This window comes from Calypte anna, chromosome 3 (genome assembly GCF_003957555.1).
Source record: "Calypte anna isolate BGI_N300 chromosome 3, bCalAnn1_v1.p, whole genome shotgun sequence".
Lineage (NCBI taxonomy): Eukaryota > Metazoa > Chordata > Aves > Apodiformes > Trochilidae > Calypte > Calypte anna.
Genome location: NC_044246.1, coordinates 114005864 through 114026393, shown reverse-complemented (window position 1 = coordinate 114026393; position 20530 = coordinate 114005864). Strand labels below are relative to the sequence as shown.

Below are 20530 nucleotides of genomic sequence, written 5' to 3'. Positions count from 1 at the left end.
TGGGCTATTGTGTGTGTTAGGCATTGCTGATGCAGATTAAAAGCTAAATTCAAGCTTTAGAGGTTGCTTTTTGTTAAGGTGCTGTGAGTTTGAAATGAGTATTAGGGCCATGTTATGGCTACATGTGACACTTAAAAAAAAATTAAAATTATTGATTTGCAGGGGAAAAGCTACTTCTAGACAGTGGGTAAGCACTCTGTGGGCATTGGAATCCTTTTCCACCCCTGCTGCCTCTGTGGATGCCTGGAGCTTTGTAAAGAAATTTTCCACAGTCTAATGCACACACTGGAGAATTAATGACAAACTTTGCTGCCACCGTTTTGAAACTATTTCCTTTTTATTTGAATCTTTGATCAACAAAACCTCAAGGCTTTTTTCACTGTGACTCTAAGTACTCTCAGAACAAGATGCTGTCAGCTTTTTGGTGGAGAGAAATTTTATGAAGTTTTTCCTGTTTGTTGTTGTTGTGTTTTGGTTTTTTTTTATTTATTTTAAGGATTCTTTAGGTTAAATTTGGACTGATACAGCTTCCATCTGGGAACTATTTTTGCTTCAATTTGAAAAAACAGATTGTAAAACACACTCTCATAAAAGCAGTTTGTCCTTTCCATTCTACTAGAAAATTATTCTCATCAGCCTCTTAAGGCACTCAGCTTTCATGTATTTAAGCTCCATGGCATGTACAGAGAGAGGGCTACTGGGGGCTTTAATACAGGGTCATACATCAATTTCCAGTATGGATCATTTGGGCAAAATTAATTCAAAGAATGTGTTAATAGTCAAGGATTTGAAAGCACTGCAGATTTTGCAGCACTTGCTCTGCATGGGTAGCTCAGTGACCATAAAGTTGCCATCCCATTTTGCTTGAAAATGAGCCACACTCAAAGGCTGTGCTTAAAACTCTGGAAATTAATCATGTTTTACACGTGCATCCATGCTCCTACCTTGCAGTGGAAGTGTGCCTGATGTGTATGGGGGGTTGGCTCTGGGTTTGAAGTTCTTCAGCCTGATCATCCCTCAGTTCCTGCCATTTCAGTGTCACCTCCTGGGGACCTGAGAGGTTTGACACTGTGGGACACCAGGAGTTCACCCCCTTGTCAGCAGTGTGGCACCATCCCAGAGTGTTGATCAGTTTTCCGTGGACTTCTGGTTCAACTTCTCTCCAAATTTGTTTTTTTTTAGTGTTCATTTTGTCTCCTGCTCTGCTCAGTTTGTGGTGCAGGGGGAGGAGAAAGGCAGCACTGAGCAGTGGAAGAATTTACCAGCTGATCCCATCAGTTTTCCATAGGGAAGCACTGATTCCCCAGATTTTAATTTGCTCCTCTTATTCATGAGCCTGGCAGAGCCCATGCAGCTCCCTCACCCTTGGGGAGATCCCTTGATGGAATCATTTGTGGTCCTTGGGATCTCATGAGGAGCCTGTGCTGCCAAAAATAAAGTTCTCATTCACTTCTGAGTCCTTGGTATTGTTGGTGGGCTTGGTTAGGGTGCTGGTTATATGGAATTTCTTGCAACTTGGGTAGGGAGAAGCAGAGTTGAGCAAAGGATTATGGCACTTGGGAAGTGCCTGGAAGGGTTTGACCTGCAAGGGTTGTAACAGCCCCATTTCTCCTTCCTTCTGAGCAGTCCTTGCTTTTGAGGGATTGCTGGGGACACGGAAACAAAACAAAACAAAAACACCCACTAGCAAATTGCTTTTGAGTAATGTGAAACCCTGATTATGGAAATGTTAATTGTGTATCACAACATGCACTCATCTTCTGCCTGCTCAGAAAATCCTGCTGGTGGCCCATGCATGAACAGAAGGACAATTAAAGGGAGTTCTGTTTCAACTGCACTTATTAGGATGCCTGTGTAAAACTGGTGCCTTCGTGGCTAAATCAGTAATTCTCTTTGTGAGGCAATATTGGGAGACCATTCCAATCTCTGACTGTCCTCAGAGTCAACAGTTTTCCACTTGTGTCCAATGGGAATCTCCCCAGGAGCAACTTGTGCCCATTGCCCCTTGGCTTGCCCATGGGACTCCTTGTAAACAGGGAATTTCCATCCTACAGGGAGTCTCCATCTCCATCTTCTTCTTTAAGTACTGGAACATGGTCATAAGGTCTCTCCTCCTCTTCTCAAGGCTGAACAGACCCAGTTTTCTCAGCCTCTCCTCATATGGCAGGTGCTGATCATCCCTGATCATCCTCGTGGCTCTTTGGACCCTCTCTAACCTGTCACATCCTTCTTGGAGAGCAGGGACCAAAACTGAACACAGCACTCCAGGTGTGCTCTGAAGTGGTGCCAAAGACCTGCAGAAGCACTGGATGGGAGGAAAAAAAAAGTGGGAGCATGAAGATTGATTTGTCTTCTGTGCAAGTAATGAAATTTCCCAGTTGTTTAGGTTCTTCCTGTTTGAGGGATAGCAGATGAACAGATATTTTTAAGGATGACTTCTCCAGCCTCACCAATTTTCTCTTCTCCCCAAGCAAGGGGATGTTGAAGCTTCTGCTCCTAGGTAGGAGTTTGCTCTCCATGAGCTTCGTGGTGAAACTGCAGCTCTGAATGAATTCAGTTTTGTGGGACTAGGCAGTGTCAGAGCTGTTAGGGAGATAGGGTAAGCCTCTGTCTGCTCTTTTTTCATCAGTGCAGGGAAGAAAAGTCATGCAAAGGCTGTGATAAAGCTGTGGCACTGTAAAATGTGATCATGGGAGTTCTCAGGAGTGGCTGCATCCTCGCTGCTCTTGTGATTTTCATCAGGCCCTGAGTCCCTGCTGAGAAAATGTGTGGACTTCACAAAACTGATGGAGTCATAAATCATCACCAGAATATGATAAGTGACTCAGAGCAGTCCAGATGACTTGTAAAGTGCAGTCCCACAAATCTGATGTGAAATGACCTGTGACAACGTTGCATGTGGAGGAGCAAACAGCATGGGCCATGCCTGAGGAAGAGGGCTCTGCCCTGGAGAGACAGTCACAGGGAAAAGGTACTTCTGGTTCTACTGAGCAGCTAAATCTGCTTGAATTCATACAATCATAGAATGGGATGACTTGGGAGGACCTTAAAGCTCATCCAGTTCCAACCCCCTGCATGGGCAGGGACACCTCCCCCAGCCCAGGGTGCTCCAAGCCCCATCCAACCTGGGCTGAGACACTGCCAGGGATGGGGCAGCCACAGCTTCCTTGGGCAACCAGGGTCTCAGCACCCTCACCCCAAAGAATTTCTTCCTCATGTCCAACCTCACTCTCCCCTATTCCAGTTTTAACCCATTCCCCTTGTCCTCTCCCTACCCCCCTGTGTCCAAAGCCCTCCCCCAGCTTTCTTGGAGCCCCTTCAGATATTGGAAGGTTGCTCTGAGCTCACCTGGGAGCCTCCTCTTCTCCAGGCTGAACAACCCCAATCCCTCAGCCTGGCTTCCCAGGGAGGTGCTCAGCCCTCTGAGCATTTGAGTGGCTCTGCTCTGGACACCTTCCAGGAGCTCTGTGTCCTTCTGATGTTGGGGACTCCAGAACTGGACACACAACTCCAGGTGGGCTCTCAGCAGAGCAGAGCAGAGGGGGAGAATCCCCTCCCTCAACCCCTCTCTGTGCTTCTTTTGCTGCAGCCCAGGACATGGTTGGGTTCTGGGCTCCAAGCACACCCTGAGGGCTCATGTTGAGCTTCTGCTCCACCACCCCCACCCCCAAGTCCTTCTCCTCTGGGCTGCCCTCAATCCTTTCTCCTCCCAACCTCTATTTCTCCATGGGATTGCCTCCACCCAGCTGCAGAACCTTGCCCTTGGCCATGTTGAGCTTCCTGCAGTTTGCAGGATTCCACTTCTCCAGCCTGGCCAGGTCCCTCTGGATGACACTATCTGCACTATCATTATTCCCAGAGTGACAGTGCAGTAGGAAGTGTGTAATGTCATCTATGGATATGTGAACTGAGAAATAGGATGCAAGGATATATTTACTTCCAAAAACTGCATTTATGGAAGCAGTAGTGGAATAGCTCATCTGGCTTTGATTGCCCACGTTTTAAAATAGACATGGGAAAAGCTAGAGAACATGCAGAAGGAGCAGCAGGGCAGGGAGCAGGCAGAAAATATCCAGACTTGAACTTTTTAAACCTCCCACTGTATTTGTCAGATGAAGAGAGAGGATGAAATACAACTCCCTTATGTGGGAAGAGGGTTCTGGATGCTGCCCAGCCTGTTGGAGAGCACTGTGAGAAGCAGCAGCTCTTTGGAAGGTGCACTGGGAGGGTGGCATGGCTGTGATTAATCACTGGAGCTAATTACCAGGATATCAGGCACCTCTTTGGGTCAAGCTTTGAAGCATCTTTGGAAACTGTGCTGTAACTAAGAGCAGGTAACTGGGTTCATTGAGAGATACAACCATAAGGGAATGCTGAGGTTGCTCTACTCATGCAGAAAGGCCATGGCATGGTCACAAGTGAAGCTATGGAATGGATCAGTCTGGTTTTGTGGCAGGAGGTGGCTTCTGAGCACGTCGTGCACAGGGACACCAGTTTGGTGGCATTGAGCAAAAAGAGTTTCCATTCCCTTTCTTGAAGCCTGAATCCCAACAACACCGTTTTTGCTATGAAAGCAAAATGTCATCACAAAACAGAGGGTGGCTTCACACATTAAAATGCTGGAAGTTCTTGCTTGAACTACTTCATTTTAAATTAATTTCTTTAGAGGAGTGGCAGCTTGGAGCAGTTTTCTAGCAAGGTAGTATATGTTTTACCTGCCTGCAGAAGGTGGAAGGACTTCACTGTTGAGAAAGACTCAAATGTGCCTCTTGCTCTTCTTTGAAGCAACAATTTTCCTCTGCTGAACAGCCCTCCTCTTGTTAATTCTTTGTGCCCCTCAACTGGACCAATGTGAAAGGGTTTGTAGCATCCCCACAGTGGGCTGTGATCTCAGGTAAAGAGGGACAAGCCAACCACAGAGGACCTTAATTTGGGGGTCCAGCTTTTGTCCCTGTGCATTGCCTTCATCCTGAGCACCATGTGCAAGGTGGCTCCTTTATGAATGTTTTTTTCTGAGGAAAATCTCCTTCCCTCTTTTCCTTTCTTCCTCAGAAGTGAATCCTGAAAATACACGAGGTCTTTTTACTCCTTGTAATTCCTTTTTACCCCCCCTCATTCCTGCTCTGAGCATCTCTGTGCATTCCTCCTTTTCTTGTGCCAGGCCCTGTTCTCCCCAGGCAAAGCTCTCCTTTGAGAGCTGATTGGCAGACTTTGGCTCACTGAGGGAATTTAGGGATTTTTAAAGGGGACCTTGGTCAGTTTGGGATTTAGATAGTCACTTCACAGAATCACAGAATGGTCAGGGCTTGGAAGGGACCTCTGAGGATCATGGAGTCCAACCCTGCTGTTCCCTTAGAGCTGCTTGGAGAGGAATCCATCCATGTGGATCTTGAGTATCTCCAGGGATGGAGACTCCACAACCTCCCTGCTTACTCTGAGGGTAACGAAGGATTTTCTCATGCTTAATTTAAGAATTCTGGTCATCCTGGTCAGGAGTTGCATCTCCTACAAGAAGACAGGGAAGTGAAATCGGGGCTCCTGGAGCGGGCAGTTGGTTGAACCCACAGAGAGCTTTCCCTTGAGTGTCTCCAAGGTGAGCAGCACCCTGGCTGGGCATTGCCAGGCTCCCAGTCAGCTCCCAGGTAAAACATTACCTTCATTTCCTTTCCCTTCCGGTGACTCAGAATCACAGAATCACACAGAATTGGCTGGGTTGGAAGGGACCTCAGAGATCATCAAGTCCAACCCTTGATCCACTCCCCCCGTGGTTCCCAGCCCATGGCACTCAGTGCCACATCCAGGCTCTTTGGAAAGATCTCCAGACACGGAGAATCCACTACTTCCCTGGGCAGCCCATTCCAATGCCTGATCACCCTCTCCAGAAAGAAATTCTTTCTCATCTCCAACCTAAACCTCCCCTGGCACAACTTGAGACCCTGCCCTCTTGTCTTGCTGAGAGTTGCCTGGGAAAAGAGCCCAACCCCCCCCTGGCTCCAACCTCCTTTCAGGGAGTTGGAGAGAGTGATGAGGTCTCCCCTGAGCCTCCTCTTCTCCAGCCTCAACACCCCCAGCTCCCTCAGCCCTTCCTCATAGGACTTGTGCTGGATCCCTTCACAGCCTCCTTGCTCTTCTCTGGACCTGCTCCAGCACCTCAATCTCCTTCCTGAGCTGAGGGGCCCAGAACTGGACACAGGACTCAAGCTGTGGCCTCCCCAGGGCTGAGCACAGGGGCAGAATCCCTTCCCTGGCCCTGCTGGCCACGCTGTTCCTGACACAGCCCAGGATGCCATTGGCCTTCTTGGCCACCTGGGCACACTGCTGGCTCCTCTTCAGCTTCCTGGCAATCCAGACTCCCAGGTCCCTTTCTGCCACTCTGTGCCCAGCCTGGAGCTCCCCATGGGGTTGTTATGGCCAAAGTGCAGGACCCGGCACTTGGCCTTGTTGAACCTCAAGCAAGCAGGCAGGACCTGGAGGGCATCTCCAACCTGCTTGGCTTCCCATTGCCTGGCAGTCATTGAAGGTACAGGGGAAGCAGAAGTAGAAATCAATCTTTTTGCTAGCAGAGTGGGACCTCCTCTTGCTGAGGGGGGGAAGGGATGATTTCCCAGTTTGTTTCTGGGAAACCAGTTGGTTTTGTTTAGGATTGCAGAAGGAACTTAACAGTTTCTCTGTACTCTTTGCAAGCCTTTGACATTTCTTTCCTTGCAGTGGGGTCATAAAGCATTTGCCTTTCTACAGCAACAGGTTTTAGTTTCACTGTTTGTATGATTTTGTTTGCTGAAGTGGAAGCTAGATGGGAGCTCTCTGGAGGCTCCTTCTGTGCTTTTTTTAACCCCCCCCTCCCACCTCATCCCAGTGCAGTCTGTGCTGTAATTCTGGCACCCCAGATAGCCCTTTGTTTCCAGCTCTGTTTTACGTGTTCTTTTCCAGAGTATTAATATGCTGAGGAGCCTCTGTGCTCAAACGAGGCATAAACAATTCAGACAGTAAATGCTACAGAGCAAGTGCAGTTAATGGACCCAGATGGTTACGTTGCCAGCTTTATGTGACATGTTGCTTGCATTAGGCTGGGAAACATTCTGCTCTTAAATATCCAAGAGCTCCCTTTAATAGTTTTGCGTTGTCCAGACTGAGATGCTGAACTCTGGCATCCTATTAATGGCACCTTAATACCATAAAGGTAGGGGGGGCTGCCAGAAATACCTTCTGCTTGACCTTCTGTGTTGTCTTCACTCCACCTGTGGTCAGCTCAGCAGCTTTGGTGGTGAGATCTTTGGAGAGATGTCACCACATGTGCACCCAGCAGAGCAGATTGCAGCCTCTTGTGCCTTTGCCATGGATGGGTGGCCCACCAGAGCTGCAGATGTGGGCTCCCCAGGACTTGGTCACCTTGACCTTCTGCTTAGATGGGTTTAGATGTCTGGAATAATTTCCACAGGCATTTTTCTGGGTTAGGTTGCAAATATTTGTCTACCTGAGTGTTGGAGAATGAGCTTAAATAAGTGTATTGAAAACAAATTTTAGGTACACAGTAGCCTGCCTGGCTGTGAACAGCAGTGATGGTACAGGCAGATGAGAGAAATAAAAAAAACAACGTAGATAAGAGCCTTGGAAGAAGAGAAAATAGGGAAGCAAGTGGATCTAATTGCCAGGAAAGGGAGAGATGAAAGCAGATTGTGATGCTTTTGTTGATCAAGGGGTAAAGGAAAGAGCTTTTCAGTGGACACTGTGAGGATGAGCAGAAGAAAATGGATATATTTATCTGGAGAGTGAAGAGAGGAGGTCAGAAAAAAACCCTGAGATTGTTAAATATCCCTAGATGCCATTTCATGCTCTTCATTTCACTCTTGGCCTTCCCCAGCCTCCACAAACATGGATTGCTCCAAGCCCCTGGGGCTGCAAATTCTCCATCCCCGGTTCCTGCTGGGGAGAAGGGGATTGTGTCTGTGTACATATCTGAGATGCTGGTTTTAATTTCCAGGAGGATGTAGAACTTTGTTTATGTTGGAGCAGTGAGCTGGAGAGGCCAGAAGGAGACTGTGAGTTTAAGAGCAGGGCTGGATTCCCTGAGGAGCAGAGGAGCCTTCCTGGGCAGCTCTCCAGAGCTCCTTTGTGCCTTGCTCTGCCTTCCTCCACCCCTGCATCCCAAAGATGTTGCAGATTAACATTTCTCTTTGCTGAGAGGTAAGGACAGGTTTAATCTCTACTTTTTGTCTCCCAGCAGTGTCCATGCTGCAGTTCCCTCATCTCCAGCCCTTGGTTCTAAGCTCAGTGCCTCAATGTGGTTGCTTAGGGCCAGGTTTCATTTTTGCTTCTCAAAAGAGGTTCTGATGTGCACACCTGCTCCTTGCTGCTCTCCTCAGCAGACATCTGTGATGAGGCAGACAAAGGTTGATGGTGGGGTGAGCAGAAGATGTTGGCAAATGTTGTCTCTGTGGTGTCTGTGCTGTCCTGCTCCCTCTGTGCTAAATGCAACCCCATTTGCTTAGCAGAATTACTGAGGATGAGAGACAGGAGTGACCTGGAAAAAATGCAGTGTGAATATATATATTTTTTAAATTATACCAGCAACAAACTTCTGTCTCAAAGGATGGAAGGGTCCTTCTCCACGAAACACATCACACCTAACCCTAAGAACACTCCTGTTTGTTCTGCCCTCCCACTAAGAAATGTTCCCTTCACTTTTTCTGGGTGAGTGTTCACCACTGGGTTTGGAACAAGTTCTCTGCCAGGCCAGCAGAGTGCTCAGCAGGAAGATGTTCTCTGCCCTCCAGCCCCACAGTGCTCAGAGCAGCTGGCTGAGGATGAAGATGAGCATCTCTTACAGCTTGGTTCAGTGGGCAGAACTGGTTGGGCTGGTCCATTAGTCCTAGGAATAGCTGATCCAAATGAAATCACTTTCTGGTTGTCTGTAGAGGAGAGTCCAGCTGAACCCTGGGATGGTACTTGGACAAAAAGCAAATGTCTGCTGTCTCAGGAATCTTTAAAATATTCCTCCTTTTGCCAGCACTGTTTGAGGCTTTCCTGGGTTGGGCCTGAGCCATCCACGTTGTGCTCCAGTCCTCTGCTTGTCCCTTTCAGGGGCTGGGATCAGGGAAGAAGCAGCATTACCTGCCCTGAATGGATGGAGCAGCACTGGGCACAAAACAAATCGTGGAATCATAGAAACATTTGGGTTAGATAAGACCTTTAAGATCACAGAGTCCATCCATTAACCTAACTCTGCTGCTAAACCATGTCCCTGAGCAATGGATTTACATATCTTTTAGACCCCTCCAGGGATGGTGACTCCACCACCTCCCTGGACAACCTGTTCCATTGCTTGATAACCCTTCCAGTGAAGAAGTTTCTTCTAATACCCCATCCAAACCTTCTCTGGTGAAGCTTGAGGCCATTTTCTCTTTTCCTGTTGTTTGGTCCCAGCAAGAAGAGACTAACCCCCACCTCACTCCAGCTTCAATTCAGGTTGTTGTAAAGAGCCAGAAGTCTCCCTCATCCTCCTTTTCTCCAGGCTGGACTTCCCCAGGTCCCTCAGCCATTCCTGGGCAGACTTGTTCTCCAGACCCTGAAGATAACCAGGTATCTCTTCACCATCTCCTGGGACTGGGAATGAAGGAGGTGACCACACCAAGCTCCAAGCACCTCAGTGTTTCAATCACTGGAACTGATCATCAGAGGAACTGATTCTTGTGCATAGGAGTGAGGGTAAAGGAGAGGCTTTTTTAGAAGCAAATTAGCACAAAGTCTCCTTCAGATGGCTCTGTGCTTTCTGTCCACATTCCAGCCCTTGGAGAGCCCATCACATGCTTGATTTGAGCCCCAGGGACATGAGCAGCATGTGGTGGCAGATGTGTGAGGGAACACTGCTGGCTCCCACTGAGGGCAGGGAGAGTCAGAGAGTCACCTCCTGTGTGTCTGTGTCTGTGTGTGTGTATAGGTGTCTGTGTGTGTGTAGCTGTGTGTGTGTAGGTGTCTGTGTGTGTAGGTGTGTGTTTTGGCAGAGCTGCAAAAAGTCAGCATTTACGATGTGCTGCAGAGCCCCCCCACTTCTGTCACGTCAGAACAAAAGCCCAGAAGGTGCATGTCCCATGAGGGAGCAGTTTGGTAGCACCAATTGGCAGTTGTTGAGTCTTCACAGAATCACAGAATGGGTTGGGTTGGAAGAGACCTTAAAGCTCATCCAGTTCCAACCCCCTGCATGGTCAGGGACACCTCCCCCAGCCCAGGGTGCTCCAAGCCCCATCCAACCTGGGCTGAGACACTGCCAGGGATGGGGCAGCCACAGCTTCCTTAGGCAACCTGTTAAAGAATTTCTTCCTCATCTCCAACCTCAATCTCCCCTCTTCCAGTTTTAACCCATTTCCCTTGTCCTCTCCCTACCCCCCCGTGTCCAAAGCCCTCCCCCAGCTTTCTTGGAGCCCCTTCAGATATTGGAAGGTTGCTCTGAGCTCACCTGGGAGCCTCCTCTTCTCCAGGCTGAACAAGCCCAATCCCTCAGCCTGGCTTCCCAGGGAGGTGCTCAGCCCTCTGAGCATTTGAGTGGCTCTGCTCTGGACACCTTCCAGGAGCTCTGTGTCCTTCTGATGTTGGGGACTCCAGAACTGGACACACAACTCCAGGTGGGGTCTCAGCAGGGCAGAGCAGAGGGGGAGAATCCCCTCCCTTGACCAAAGTTTTTGAACAGCTTCTGCTGGTGTAGACAGTTCTCTAAAAGTTGGGGGTTTAAGCTTGTTGGGGTTTTTGTTTGCTTTTTTTGTTTGTTTGGTTTGTTTTGGTTTGGTTTTGGGTTTCTTAATTTTGTTTTGGTTTTGGTTGCTTGGTGGTTTTTTTGTTGGTTTGGGTTTTTTTTTTGTGTTGTTGTTTTGGTTTGGTTTCAAATGGCAGCTTGCTCAGGGGCAGAGACTGTTGTGACAGTACCTCTGAAATCTTTAAGCTGCTTGAATCACTCCGAGGAGCCAGGCAATAAAAGAGCCAGAATAAAATGTATCCCACAATGTCCTTCACTTCTGCTGACAACCGCAGTTTAAATTACTGGTGCAACCTTTTAGCGTAGCTGGCTTGTAAAAACTAATAAAAAAGAAAATGAAGTCAAAACAGCCACTTGCCACAGCTTCTCTGATGGGGAGTGGGGAGAAGCTGCCTTTCTCTTTGGGTGAGCCCGTGTTGGTTTGCCATTACTGCTCTTAATATTATATTTGTTCATTGCCATTGGTAGATAACTGTAATTCTTGCATTATAGAAGTTATTCAGTCTTGGTTAGAAAAGGGGCTTTGTGTTTACCATAACGTAGCATTTATCCCATGAGCACCCTAATGCTTTTCAGTGCCTAGAATGGGAGTTTTTAAAAAAAAATACCAACCCCCTAAGCTCACAGGAGAGGGGTTCCTGTGGCTGATGGGAATCCGAGCACCCAATCCCCCCGTGCGCCGAGTTCTCGGGTCCTTTGCCCCGAGTGCTGCTACGAGCTCCAGGGACCCAGAGTAATTTGTGTTTGTTTAAGCAACGTGGGTTTGGATGTTGTAAACCCTACGGATGCAAAACTAGTGATTCAAATATTTCCAGACCTCAGAAAGAGCCAGCAAGAGCCACGCAGAGATGCTGGGTTCACGGGGCGTGGGTGAGCACCGGAGTGGGGGGTTTTGCAGGGCAGGTTGGGATGCAATCCTTCCTGTTGAGCAACAGCTTCACTTGGGATTTCTGGAGAACTCTGGAAGGAGTTTTGCAGTCCAGGGAGGAGCAAGGGGTAGGGGGGTCATAGCTTTTAGTTCCTATTTCTGCAAACATCTTGTAGCCTTGTGCAGATGGAGAGGAGCCACGTCCTGCAGCCTGCCAAGAGAGGAGAGCTGTGTTGATGAGATGCTTCCTTTATTGTAGCCCAGAGATGCAGGCACTTGGGCAGCATTTTACTAGCCCCAGGGAAAAGGATGCAGGCAGCATTTCTAAAGAAGCTGCCAGAGCCCAGCACCAGGTCCCTGCTGGCAGCAGAGCTGGGACTGTGTGTGAAAGGCTGTGAGTATGGAACGCATTAGTAAGAGGAGGGGTGGGGAGAGGGAGGTTTGGGACACTCAGCTTCTGCTGGAAGCCAAAACTCTGACTGTCCAAGAGGCTGTGTAGGAAGATGAAGGCAGGATGTGGATGGCCCCTGATGCACAGTGTGTTTTTTGTTCTGGAACAAAAGGAAATGCCACCTCCAGCAAAGGCATTGCCTGCTGAGCGAGGGTCTTGCAGCCCTCGACTCCTGTTAGCAGAAGGTATTTTGTTTTGGTTCAGTTTCCCATCTGTTTGGCTGCTGAGATCAGGCTGTTTGCAGCAGAAGCCTGTCTGAGAGAGGTTTTGATCTGGGGGAAAAGCTGGATAAAAAAAAATCAGTGTGAGTTACTGGGCTTGAGGCTGGAACCAGCGGGTGGAGCTCGTGATGTGTCATGCAACAGGTCAGGCTGGATGGTTTGCAAGTGGGTCCCCTTTAACCTTGGCATTTGCAGAACAATATAGTCGATTATTTTACTTTTTATGGGCTCTGGGCGTTTGACTTGAGAGGTGTTGGTTGCCAGGTGTTGCAGTGCAAATGTTTCCTGTGCTGGGAGCTGAGAACTCCTTCAACCTGGCTTTGAGCTGATGGAGCACAGAACCAGTGACCCACATCTCATCCTGTTTAGCTGCAGAGGATTTGAAATATCCCATCTCCAGGTTGTCTCATTTAGAGGGAGGTAGCAGCAGCAGTGTTTGCAAAGCATGCTGATCATTTACCTCTGCTGCTCTGGGTTGTACTTGGCTCCTATGAGGTTGAATATCCTCATCCCCAGCTTCAGGCACTGGGCCAGGGTTTGGTGGAGTGTTGGTATCTCAGCAAGGCAGTGGTGGGGCTGACAACCAAGAGCATTTCTTGCATCCTTTTTATGGACCTGGCTGTCCCTGTAAGTCTGCATAATGCCCCAATAAACCAAAGCATTAAAATCAGATGGGGGGAGGGAGCTCAGAGATAATTTGGTGGTCCTGCAGTAGAAGCATCCCAGGACCAGGAGTCCAGGTCATCAAAACTTTGCTTGGGGACTTCTGGCCAGTTTGCTTTTAGTTACAGAAGCCTTGCACTCCCTTTGTGAGTCTCTGCTGTGCTGGGGAATATTCAGGAGCTGAGGATTTGCCTCATTGCTCTGGGAATCAGAGCACCCACAGAGGTGTCCTGTATCTTGGGCCTGATACCCTCCAGCCTCTGATACCTCTCAGCAGCCCAGATTGTCAGGCTCATGGGAGTTTTAGTGCCACCTACACTGTGAATCTCTCACCCTTGAGATGGTCTGGAAGGAGTGGTTTTGGTCTGGAAGGAGTGTTTTTAGCCAATGTGCTACCAGGCAACATCTCTTGCATGATGCCTTGAGGCAATAGGCAATATGTTTCTTATGTTCTTAAGTTACAATATGTTTCTTAAGTTCTTTACACCAAAAAAAAAGTGGGTTTTTTTGTGGTTTTATTGTAAACAGGAAAAGAACCCTTGAGATCAACGCTGGGAGGAAGAAGAAAAGTAGTGAAGGATTTGAAGTGTGATGCAGGACAGGTCTGAGCCAAGGAGCTGAGACAGGTAAAGCACAAACAAGCCCTGCAGGGCCACTCTGCTCCACACCTGGCATTTGGTTGCTTCTTCTCTTGATGCTTTTTAAGACAGGCTACCAAAATATCTCTGCACTCCTCTTGCAACACTCTCCTTTCTTCCTGTGGTCAAGTTTAAGTGATGATGAGAGAAGCTTGAAAAGTTGGGCAGCACCAGCACAGTGACACAAAGTCAGAATCAAGCTCCTTACTTTTGTTTTTTTTTTGTAGCTGACTCTGTCATCTAATCATCTAGTGTTTGCTGAAAGTTTTAGCCAAATTTAGTTGGCAGAACTTCAGGCAGAGAAGTGGCATTTCACAATATTCCAGTCTTAAAAATTGGGTTTTAAAAGCAGTGTTGAATGTCACTGATGGTGTGAGTTTGCTGGGCTGGTGTCTGGGTGCCTTGGGATCCAAATCCCTGCACACAGCTCCGTGGGGAGAGTTGATCTCCAAGACTGCATCCATAATCAGAACGTTTTTCTTCTTTAGCATCGTTCATTGGGCAGATTCTTGCCTCAAAAAGCTTTGTAACCAAGGTGGGTTCACCATGTAAGGATCAGTCCTTGGGCTGCTGGTGCACAGCTGGTGCAGGGGTGTGTGGCTGAGGCCAGGGATTGCTGCCAGCAGCACATTTCTCTTTTTCCAGTTTCCTTCTCACTCTCAGCCAGAGAATAAGATTTTGTGTTCTGAGCTGGGCTCCTTCAGGCAGACTCCAGAGCATTGTCAGAGCTGTTGATAAATTTGAGCAAAGGTGTGAAGGCTGAAGCAAAGTGGCTGGAGCATAGATGCAAGGGCATCATGAAGCAGTTGCATCCTATGCAAAGCTACTCTGGCAGCTGGAGTTTTTGAGTGGAGGTAGCATGTGGATCACTACTGGGAGCTGCCACAGTTTTTCCAGTTGGGATTTGGCTGCCAGATCAAACATCAGCTCCTAAGAAAGCTTGGATGAAGTGTGATGGCCCACGATACAGTAAGAAGCAGGCTAGGTGCTCTCAAGGTCCCTTTTGGCCTTCAACTCTACAAATCTGTGAAAAAAGAAAAATCACAGCTGCCTCTCTAGTGGCACATGACCAGTTCAAGCCCCTGTTTTGACTCACTGTCAAAAGATTTCTCCAGGAGCTCTGTGTCCTTGTTTGTCATGTTTGGAGCATCTGCTCCATATGTACTTGGGTTGAACTGCTTCCAGCAGGCTTAGCAACTGTGCTGGTGATTTCCTTCAGGAAATACAACCATGCAGGATAGCATTTAGCTTCTGGCACTGTGGCAATCAAGCCATAATGTCACTCATCAGTTGATTTTTTTATTTATATTTTTAAAACCTGTTAGCTATTTCCCCACCCCAACCACATATCTGTTCATCTAGGTTCTGGTTTGTTTTTTTTTTTTTTCAGCCTCATTCCTATGAAAAAGAGTAAATCCTTTTTGATTTATTCCAGAACAGCCCTTGAGCTCCTGTGAGAACCTGCTGACTTTGAGCTGAAAAGATCTCACATCTCTGAGGCCAGGCTTTGGTCTTCCATCTTGCCTCAAAATTAAACTGGATGATTCTTTTTCTCTTAAAAAGACAGAAAATAAGCATGCTGGATAAGGAAGTCACTCTTAACTGCAGCAGAAGAGAATGCCAACGTGCAGAATTTTAGGTTAAAATCTGGTTGTTTAGCAAAGGCTTTCTTTTCAAGCACCTGGCATGTTGTGTAGTAAGTGTTTCATAGAGATAAATACTTCCTTTTAAAGCAGTGCTGTTGCCTGGCTGGGGTCCAGCCCATGATCCTACATGAAAGCTTTTTTTTTTTTCCTTTTTGGTGTTTAAAGCACTACATTACCATGGTGGCTAGAAATGGTTGTTCTGATCCCTAATTTCCTGCAGATCTGCTGATAGCAAGGTCTGGCTCAAGCAGAGTTTGACATGGGCCAACTCCTGAGCTTGGTCTTTGTGCTGAATTTCACTGCAGGCAGGAGTGTTGGTCACTGCCATTACTGCCTTGTTGCTCAGTTGGTGTTGTCAGGAACAAATGCTAAAAGAGAGGCCCAGGACACCTCAAATTCAACATTTAGGCTTTACATCTGACTCAGTCTCTGCATTTTGGTTTTCTTGCTGCCTGAACTGAAGGGTTTGGAGGTGGAAGAAAAGCTGCTCAAACGTGGGCTCTAGCACACACACTGAGTGAGAAAGGCTTTCATTGGACATGGGTATCATACAATCCCAGACTGGTTTGGGTGGGAAAGCATCAAAACTCACTCAGTTCCAACCCCCTGCATGGTCAGGGACCCCTCCCCCAGCCCAGGGTGCTCCAAGCCCCATCCAACCTGGGCTGAGACACTGCCAGGGATGGGGCAGCCACAGCTTCCTTGGGCAACCTGGGCAACCAGGGGCTCAGCACCCTCACCCCAAGGAATTCCTCCCTCCCTCCCCAAGATCTCCTCCCCATCTCCCCTCTTGCACCTGGAAACCCTTCCCCCTTCTCCTATCCCACTCCAGCCCATCCAGGACATCACCTTATTCCAGGCCACCACTAACCCATGTCCCACACCTGAGAATCACAGAATGCTCATGGCTGGAAAGGACCTTGGAGATCACCAAGTCCAACCAAACCATTTCTCCCTCCCTCCCTCCCTGCCCAAGATCTCCTCTCCATCTCCCCTCTCCCAGCTGCAAACCCTTCCCCCTCGCAGGCTCCCATCCCTCCAGGCCCTTGTCCCAAGTCCCTCCCCAGCTTTCCTGGAGCCCCTTCAGGCACTGGAAGGTGCTCTAAGGTCTCCCCGGTGCAGCCTTCTCTTCTCCAGCCTCAACACCCCCAGCTCTTCTTAGGAGAGCTCCTCCAGCCCTCTCATCATGGCCTCCTCTGGAAATGCTCCAAGAGCTCCATGTATCTAATACTTAACTCCTAATAGCATCCTGTGGAGCAGTAGTAAATGTGTCCAGCAGTTGCTGTGCATATCAAAGGCCTTAAAATCCAGTTATTCCTGATGCTATGGTGATGAATATGAAGTGTTAAAGCCCATACTGAAGATGAGCAGTGCACCTTGCGAGGAGATGCAGACAGCTGTCTGGCATATATCTTTAGCTGCCATATATATATATATCTATATGTGTATCTATTTATATGTATGTATGGAGCCAAATAAATATGTAAGAGCTATTATATGCTAGCTCTCCTCCATCGAGCCCCACTTAGTCCCAATTTATGCAGTTATTACTACAGCTGTGTGTTTGGAAGGGCAGAGGTAATAGATGGAAGACCTTTAATATGCAGGGACCCTCCTGTTATAAAGCAGCTTCTCTGAGCAAGGTCACCTTGGCTCTGCTTCTGACTTGGGAAGTCAGCAATGTGGTGGGAAGGAGATGCTGAGCAGGGCAGGGAAGGTTTGGGCAGATGCCAGCAGCATCACAGAGTTGTCATGGTTGGGAAAGATCTCTGAGGCCACCATGTCCAACTCTCAACATCCCCCCCTCCAATGAAAAATTAATATCAATATCTGTATCACCCACTCGTGCATGTCCTGAAGTCCCTCATATACACAGTTTTTAAATATCTCCAGGGATGGGGACTCCACCAGCTCCCTGGGCAGCCCATTCCAATACTTGACTGCTCTCCCAGTAAAGAAATCCTTCCTCAGATCTGGTCTAAACCTCCCCTGGTGCAACTTCAGGCCAGAAGATAAAGCACAGGTTGGGTTGGTGGAGTTTTAACCACAAGTGAGGTTATCAGGCTGGCTGTGGGTGCTCTTCCAAACTTGTATGTATTGAATGCATACAACAGGAGGTTTGTGCCTCTATTTTATTTTATTTTTTTAATCTCCAGTGTTGGTCCAGCATACTGGGGAGAAAAGCAGTTTTCTTACCTGCCTCCAAACAAGAAATGATTTGCCTGCAGTGCAGGCAGCAGCTCAGCCAGCCCATACAGGCATGGTGAAAGTCTCACCTGGTGTTTTGCAAGCCATTCTCATCAAACTCTTCATTTTCAGAAACCTTTTCTTGCAGAGTTTTACAGACCATGGTGCATGTGCACGATGTGTGTTTATACCCCCTTTTTCTGGAAAAAAAAGACCTCTAGAAAGCCAATTGAAATTGCAGTGTGGCATTTCCTGGCATGCTTGTGTGCAGTGAGTCCCTGCAGCTCAGGTTATGACACAGGGATAGGTAAGAGACTGACTCTTCTCTTGTTCTGTCCCCACTTCTCCTGCTCTGTTTTTTCAGCAGAGAAAACTCATGTATCGACCTTTTCCCACAAACTCCTGCTCTGAGCCAGCAATAAAGTAGGAAAATGTTTTTTCCCAAATCTAATTTGAAACATGATGACTGGACCATTCTTCAACAGCTTCCAACTTAACAATAAAGAAACTTCACAGAGTGCTTGGCAGGAGCCTCTGTACATAATTTAGATCATAATCAGATGCATTAACACATTTTATATGGATCTCGTGGGGGCCAAAAAGATGAGGTGTGCTGGGTAATTTCTTTCCAGATTTCTTTACCTGATTGTTTATTACTCTTGGGGACTTCATTTGTGGTCCAAATGTCACCAGCAGAATCCTACTGCTTCATGTGCCTGCATTTAGAGTAGCTGGGAGCAAGGCTTCAGAGAACCTGCCTGACAAGGTATCAGCAGTTTCTCCAGCTGTGTCTGTCAAAGGGAGGATGGAGAGGATGTGGGAATGGAGAGGGGTGAGAGAACCACAAGCAAAGACCCAATTCTCCAAACTGCTGAGCTCTTCCCCTGTGCCTGCAGCTCAGTGGGAGGGAAGGTGCTGAGAGGGTTTCCTGCTGAGTACAATCAGGAGTGCTGCATTTAGAGGACTGCACGGGGGAAACTCTCCCTCCCCACCTTTTCATTTCAGCTGTTCAACATAAGGAGCTCTAATTTTATAAAGCTTCTGCAAGCTTTCTGTGCTCTGTGCACAGAAACAATCACCTGCCATCCCTCGTGTTGCTTCATTGTTTTGCCACAAATCCACCCCATGCCAAAAGCATCTGTCTGAAACCTCTTCTCTGACAGAAAATCCTGTTGCTGCTTTGATAAATGATGTTTTGGATTTCTTTCTGCTCTGCTGGTTTATATTATCCCCTCAAAAGATGGGAAGTGAAGTTCCCCGTCGTCTCAAATGTCTCCTTGCTGGCTGTTGAGGTAATAACCCTTCCCATGTGTTTCAGGGGTATTTATTTGTTGTTAAAATATTTGAGCTAGTGTAACAGCAGGGTTCCCAACCCTTCCCCAGCTGGGGGCTGCCAAGGCCAGGCTCTGCTCCAAGATCCACAGCTCAGGGTTGGGAGCTTGGTCATCAGGACATGATGTGGAGCTCCCAGGCACTGGGAATCACTTGCCTAGTGTGTAGCCCACAGTCAGTGATGGCCTTGGCTGGCAACCACTGTCCCAGATGATCCCTGACTGTGGGCCAGAAGTCAGCTTAACCAGGAACCAAACCCTCAAGGCAGGTCAGATGTGGCCACAGTGTTCAGGAAGGTGAGAAAGTTTTAAGAACATGAAAGGGGCTGGGTTACCTCAGCTGGACTGGGGCCCAGGCAGATGTGCTGGTGCCTGCAGCCTGTACCAAAACCACAGACCCCCTCTTTCTGCTCTTCCCAGTGATAATGACAGTGCAAACCACCCTGGCTGGGAAGCCCCAGTGTTCTACTGGCACAAAGCAAAGGAGTGCTGTGGGTGCTGTGCACACCCTGCATGCCAACTCTGCCAACTAAAATCCAGTGGCCAAAATAGGTTTGAGTGCAGAAAGGTCCTTTGGAGGCAAGAGGAGAAGCACTGATTTCTGGTTTCCTCTTTCTTTTTTGTTTTGTTGCTTTCCGTTTTCCCCCTTCTCCTTCTTCTTTTTCTTTCTTTCTTTCTTTCTTCTTTCTTTCTTTCTTTCTCTTTCTTTCTTTCTTCTTTCTCTCTTTCTTTCTTTCTTTCTTTCTTTCTTTCTTTCTTCTTTCTTTCTTTCTTTCTTTTCTTCTTTCTTTCTTTCTTTCTTCTTTCTTTCTTTCTTTTTTCTTTCTTTCTTCTCTTTCTTTCTTTTCTTTCTTTCTTTTCTTTCTTTCTTTCTTTCTTTCTCTTTTCTTCTCTCTTCTTTCTCTTTCTTTCTTTTCTTTCTTTCTTTCTTTCTTTTCTTTCTTTCTTTCTTTCTTTCTTTCTTTCTTTCTTTCTTTCTTTCTTCCTTTCTTTCTTTCTTTCTTTTCTTTCTTCTTCTTCTTCTTTCTTTCTTTCTTTTCTTTCTCTTTCTCCTTTCTTCTCTTTCTTTCTTCTTCTTCCTCTTCCTTCTTCCTTTCTTCCTTTCTTCCTCTTCCTTCCTTTCTTTCCTTCTTCCTTCCTTCCTCTCCTTCCTTTCCTTCCTTCCTTCCTTCTTTCCTTCCTCCTTCCTTCCTTCCTTCCTTCCTTCCTTCCTTTCCTTCCTTCCTTCCTTCCTTCTTCCCTTCCTTCCCCTTCCTTCCTTCCTTCCTTCCTTCTTCCTTCCTTCCTTCCTTCCTTCCTTCCTCCTTCCTTCTTCCTTCCTCCTTCCTTCCTTCCTTCCTTCCTTCCTTCCTTCCTTCCTTCCTCCTTCCTTCCTTCCTTCTTCCTTCCTTCCTTCCTTCCTTCCTTCTTCTTCCTTTCCTTCCTTCCTTCCTTCCTTCCTTCCTTCCTTCCTTCCTTCCTTCCTTCCTTCCTTCCTTCCTTCTTCCTTCCTTCCTTTCCTTCTTCCTTCCTTCCTTCCTCCTTCCCTCCTCCCTTCCTCCCTTCCTCCCTTCCTCCCTCCCTTCCTCCCTTCCTCCCTTCCTTCCTCCCTTCCTTCCTCCTTCCTTCCTCCCTTCCTTCCTCCCTTCCTTCCTCCCTTCCTTCCTCCCTTCCTCCCTTCCTCCCTTCCTCCCTTCCTCCCTTCCTCCCTTCCTCCCTTCCTCTCTTTCTCTCTTTCTTTCTTTCTCTCTTTCTTTCTCTCTTTCTTTCTCTCTCTCTCTCTTTCTTTCTCTCTCTCT

General features: G+C 47.6%; 1 protein-coding gene across 6 annotated transcripts in view; it reads left to right on the top strand.

Annotated features, from left to right (window-relative positions):
* The window catches only part of EXTL3 (exostosin like glycosyltransferase 3), a 173361-nt gene that overhangs the window by 87499 nt on the left and 65332 nt on the right, over positions 1-20530 (top strand). For 5 of the 6 annotated variants that reach the window (XM_030446711.1, XM_030446710.1, XM_030446709.1 and 2 more), the window contains exon 3: positions 13479-13576. The exons of the other annotated variant lie outside the window; for it this stretch is intronic. The gene's annotated coding sequence lies outside the window, so the exon portion shown is untranslated. The remainder of the gene's footprint in view (positions 1-13478; positions 13577-20530) is intronic. 6 annotated transcript variants of the gene reach the window in all.